The sequence below is a fragment of the Stegastes partitus genome, unplaced genomic scaffold, assembly GCF_000690725.1.
Source record: "Stegastes partitus isolate 25-593 unplaced genomic scaffold, Stegastes_partitus-1.0.2 Scaffold792, whole genome shotgun sequence".
Taxonomy (NCBI): domain Eukaryota; kingdom Metazoa; phylum Chordata; class Actinopteri; family Pomacentridae; genus Stegastes; species Stegastes partitus.
In genome coordinates, this window is record NW_007578523.1 from 161,765 (window position 1) to 167,845 (window position 6,081).

The 6,081-nt window shown below is 37.6% G+C and overlaps 1 protein-coding gene across 1 annotated transcript in view; it reads right to left on the reverse strand.

The window, feature by feature from the left end:
* The window catches only part of LOC103364905 (sodium/calcium exchanger 1), a 182,457-nt gene that overhangs the window by 14,381 nt on the left and 161,995 nt on the right, over window positions 1-6,081 (reverse strand). The window lies entirely within an intron of this gene.

Below are 6,081 nucleotides of genomic sequence, written 5' to 3' on the forward strand. Positions count from 1 at the left end.
ATTTCTGATCCAGTGACTGACAGGCCTGTTTGATATCAGCACCAGACTCTAATCATTGCCTCAGAACATGGACTACAGCCAACCGTATGCTGCTGTCGGCCTCGTTTTGTGCATGTGTGTGTTGAACGTCTAATGAAATGAGTTGAAACACGAAATTCAAATTACGTTTTCCACTTAATAAAAGACACACGCTATTAGCAGTCGATGCGCTCCCTGTTCAGTTGGCGCTTGTTCTGCCCCATTTATAAAAGCCTAATGAATAAACGAGACTACCTGCTGCTCCCGTGAAACGCGCTGACTGGGTGAATCCCAGGAACGCCGGGATCTCGTATTGATTTCAGGCGTGTCGTTCACTCGCTGCATACTGTTAACATTCAAAGTGCTGATGAGGCATTAAAATGATCAAAACAAGCAAACAGACATTTCTTGAAACGGGGTTCCTACACATGTTCCATTTCAGATTCCCAGACTTTATAGATATTTCTGTATTTGACACCGTGTCAGTACAAATACCTGGGTGGTGGTTATTATGAAATAAACTGTGAAGATGTACGCTACGCTCTCTTTGTTTATAGCTTGTTAGGAAATAATTGAAAGAAGACTGTAGCTGTAGGTACTATTGTGAAACAGCCACAAGGAAGAGCAACAACATCCCTGCCCGGAGTTTCACTATATTATTTCCCTTTGCTCTCTCTCTGCAAAAACACAGCCTGCAGTTCAACCAAGAAGTCCCTGATTTTTGTCACGTCATAAGTGAGTCACCTTGTGCCAAGGAGGGCAGGATTTCTCGTTTTACACAAATCTGATTGGTGCTAATGCTTTATTATGGGGGACATTTTCAAATGAAACATGCAGAATAAAGTGATTTTGAATTATTATAACTTAGATTTGGTGAAGTTTTAATGACAGATGAGTCGTCCAAGAACTGTCATAAGATTGAAGACAGTCGGAAACAGTTTGTGGCTCTGATAAACGGTGTCACTTTGGTGGTTTAAAAAAAAAAAAAAGAAGTATAACATGTCTTAAACAAGTGTCCTAGAAAATCAGAATCAACTTTATTGGCCAAGTTTGTAAACCCAAACAAGGGATTTGACTTTGGTGAATCTCAGCTCTCTCAATAAGAAATAAAAGAAATGTACTGGAACAAAAAACTAATGCAGCTACAAAGGAAGTACGCTGACTTTACAGATAACTACATCATCCATTCCCACCACCAGTCCTGTGAATCCACTGACAAGCATTTCTCAACATGTCACATGTACTCAGGTGTAATCTACCACAAGCATTTCTCAGGTACCTCCGTTCCTCTCTGCTATTGTAAATACTCACATGTTTAGACCCATTTTATACCTATTGTCACTTATTTTTCAAATACATTTCTAGGCTCTACACATGTCTTGTTTTTATCTGGCACAGTTTGTTTGTTAATTTATAGTTGTTCTTTGCACTGAATGGGACTGCACCCAATTACGTTGTACATTAAAAGATTCTGATTCTGATCAGTGAATAACTTAGAAGTGTTCAGACAAACTTAACATCAGAGTATTTTTTATCTTTTGTATACATGCAATTCGAACATATTACCACATTTTCTTTCAAACTAATTTGGTGGCGGATGTCTGGATTTGAGTGGTCTTCACTCTTTCACACAGCGGTAAACACTTTGGTTGTCTGTTTGATCAATTTCAGATCTGAAAATTATCATTTTTGACATTTTATTTTAGGAAACAGAATAACAGCTATAGTCTGGGAACATATTTTTTCTTACTCTTTTTTTCCCAGATCTGAAAAAACTCCAATTTCATACTACACAAGAACCTCGACTTGACTTTGTGCTTGTCTTTATCTGATGGTTTCATATTGTATATTTGCATTCAGAGAAATGCTGCTATTTTTCTATCCATTTATAGATTTTTAAAGAACCACCTGGACACAATCAGTGCAGCTGTTAACACTTTGCACGCTGACCTCCTGTTGTCAGGATGAAGCCGCAGCGACAGCCTGATATTTAAATCATTACACGTGAGTCATGAACCACATCCGGGCTGCGTCTTCTGCAGTAACTATACATTAGCCTGGATTAGCACCAAGATTAATCATCTCTAACGGGGTCAGGAGTGTGCTCCGGGGTCACGTACCTTATTTAATGTAATTAAAAATAAATGTTTCAAACCATAAACTATAAATGAACGGCGGCGGCGGGGGGAGGGGGGGATCGGTGCAGAGAGCAATAGCCTCGTCCACAAGCACAGACGCACACAGTCATGAATTATAAAACGAGACTCTCCACCTGAGTTATGTCACTTTTCTTTTCTACTGTCAGCAGCTCTCCTTGCCTCCCACACGGTCGGTCACGGCTGAATGGAGCCATTTCCTTCTCACTTTTGTTCTACTTCTGTTAATGTTTGTACTGTATGGGCCCTTTCATCACAGCCTTGGTTTCTTTTTCTTTTTCCGGATGTGGAGGCGTGTACGCACTGCTGGCACCCGCAGGGAAATCACACAGCGGGGTGACCGCGCTGGGAGGATGGGATTGTCCAGGAAAGTACGTGTACAGTATGAGTAATTCTATAAACGTATGTCCACGTCTTAAAGGTCTGTAAAGGTTAAAGGCTCATACAGTTCAGCACTGCCAAGATTGGGAATGCTCCTCATATCTAATTTGCTTCATAATTTATTCGTCTCTCAGTGGAAAAGACAGAAGCTGCTGAACTTGATGCTTGTCAGGAGGTGTCTGCTGCTAATCTGACGCCAAATCCACACATGATAAATACAAACACCCTGCACACGTCCTGATAAATCACGTTAAACCCATTCATGACAGCTGGTGCACGAGCGTTTAAAATGATCGATGGGACCGCGTCAGACTTTAATGACACTCGGCTGATTTCTTTGATCATTTATTGGAGTGTTAGAAATGTTAACGGTCATTCCTCCAGTCGCCTCCCGCGTTTTATTACAACAGCCAGCTAATGAGAGCGCGAGTGCAGATGGTTTATTCTCGACTTGAGTGTCGAATAAACAATCTCAACACTTCTGAATCCCCCCAAAAAACCCATCAGTGGGTTTAAAAGGGACGTTTTGTTTTTAAAAAATCACCAAAATTACACCATTTATCAGAAGAGGCACCTGTGAAACTGATGGAATTGTCAGTTTTTAAACTTTTTGATGGTTCTTGAACTACTCGTGTGCCATCCAGTGATATCTGATCAGAATCATTTGTTCTATACGAGTATGTCTCATTAGAAATTCTTAAAAAACTAATAATTACACACTCCTTGGCGCAACTTAGAAGCCACTAGTGAACCAGCATGACAAAATTTTTTTGACTTTTCGGCTGAACTGCACAGCCTAATAGTATAAAATCAGATAAAATAAATATAAGTAGTAAAATATCTAATTTAATATTTCTAAAGCAAAGCTAAAGACCCACATATACACCTGATCCTATATGTCCTGAATTGTTGGATTGTGTTGTTTTATTGATTGTGTTTGATTTATTGTCTGTACAGCACTTTGACCAAAAGCGCTTTATAAATAAAATTCTTCTTCTTCTTCTTCTTCTTCTTCTTAATATCTGTAGTACATAGAGCCACCATTATTTCTCCATGATTGTTAACACCTTTTAGCACATGGAAAAATCTCAAAAATGTTGATTACAGTTTTTTTTTTGCATCTTCTGTAAAATAATCAATCGAACAAATGCAACTTTCACTTTTTCATTTTCATGATTTATGGCATTAGGACTTTGCTATCATGCACAGGAGACTGTTTTGAGCTTCGTCTACTTCTTGCAATGTTTGTTCTGTTTCCATAGAGGTACAGGACTTTATATTGGAGTGAAAAATGAGCCTAAAGCAACAAACAGCAGAGAGTTCAGAGGGTTGATTGTTAATGTCTGAAACTACAGAGAACTATATGAACCTTTAAACCTCCCTGACCTGCTTTTTTTTCTGTCTTGATTGGAGGTTCTGACCCACGAAAACCATAAAAAGCTGCTTCAGAGCATGTGTTTGTCTGGATGTAAATGTTTTCCTGTTTCACTAGCCGGCCTGTAGGCGTCTGTTTTGGTGTTGATTTGACTTAATATTTTGCTTATTGTTTCTCTTTTGGTAATAAAACTGCTTCAAATGCTGAACAATTCAACTTAAGTCTGTATGAAGATGTATTTTCTTCGTCTCCTGCGGCTCACGCTCCATCTCTATCCCCCTTAATGTCTCTCTCTGGCCGTCTCCGACACTCTCCTCGTCTCTCGGTGTCCATGCTCAGTTAGGCGTTATGCTGATAAAGTGGCTATCTCAAAGTAATTCTCTGCTTTTTTCTCTCCTTCCCTCGTCTTCCTCGCGCTTTTCACTCTTGGTCACATTTTGCTGATATAGCCTTTATGTAATTGAATATTCGCTGTCACTTTCTGGTTTCATCCCTCTAAATCCTCCTCATCCCTCCACAACCTTCCGTCAGTCTCCAAACGCCGTCGTCGGGCTCTTCACACCAATCTGCGTTATACGTCTGCTTTTCTTTTCTGTTTATCTGGAGCCTCATGTGGCCTCAAGAAGTGTTTGCTGGTCTTCTGTGGCTTTACATAAAATCATCAAAATAAGCTCAATAGTTATTTAAAATCAACCCGCACTGAAAAAATAGCTCAAACTTAACATAAAGATGGTAATAAAAAAAGAAATGATAACGTGCCACTATAAAGGAAAATTTCAATTTTGTGAGGTGCTAATTAATTAGCATCTCATGCTAATCTGGTTGCTGCTCTCATTCTTTCTTATTGAGAAGCAAAACCAAACTAATATATCACATGTAGAACTGCAACAACAAATCTAAATTTTTTTCAATAATTTAATAAATCAGCAGCTATTCTGATAATCCATTACTCTCTTTAAAAAAACAAAGCAGAAATCCTGATTCCAGCTTCTTGAATTTCAATATTTTCTTCTCTGTTTACACATATTTATAATAGTGATGATGCAATATGTCGATTGATTAATCGATCAACTCTTAAATTAATCGTCAACTCGAACATCAAGTTCAAGGGTGGGGGGGGAAGTAGATTCCAGCTTCTTGAGTCTGAATATTTTTAAAAATGTCTTTACACATATTGATAATAAAGCTGTTAATGATTATGACAGTGAGTCAATCAATGGATTATTTGTCAAGTAATAAATTAGTCGTCAACTATTCTGATAATCATTTGATAAGAAAAAAGTAGAAACTTTTTGATTCCAGCTTCTTGAATCTAAAGATTTTTCTTTAACACATATTTATACTAGAGCTGCAGCGATAAATCAACAATGGATTCATTGTCAAATATTACATTTCTTAACTATTTCGATAATCGATAAACAACTTCAAGTTAAAAAAAAGTAGGACTCCTTTGATTCCAGCTTCTTGAATCAAAATGTTTTCTTATTTCTTTGCACAAATCGGAGTCGATTTCTTGTCAGCTATTAAATTAATTACCAACTATTTGCACAATTAATTAAGAATTCTAAGTTAAAACAGTAGAAACCATCTGATCTCAGCTTCTTCAACTTGATAATTTTCCTATTTCTTTGCATGTTTGTAGTAAAGCTGCAACGATAAATCGATTAATTGTCAACTAATAAATGAATCGACTGTTTTGAGAGTTCATAAATCAGTTTCCAGCTTTCTGAACATGCAAATTGTGTTATTTCTTCACATGTATTAGTAATGCTGCTGCAATAAAACATCGATTAATCGATTAGTTGATTACATCAATCATCAGCTATTTCTGTAATCGATTAATAAGTTCATGTAAAACAAAGAAAGTGGAAGTCTGATCTTCCTTGTTCTTTATACATCCTTGTAAGTCAATTAATCGATCAGTTGTCAGCTATTAAAGTCATAATTGTCTATACATTTGAACATTTTCTGCTTCCTTTACTCCTGTATGACTAAATATCTTTTGGTTGTGGATAAAACAAGACATTTGAGGGGCATATTTCTGACCAAACAACTCATCAGTTGATTGAGAAAACAATCAAACGGATTAGTTATCAATGGAAATAAATGTCCTGCGTGGTGTGTGTCCACGTCTGCGTGGTGTGTGTCCAC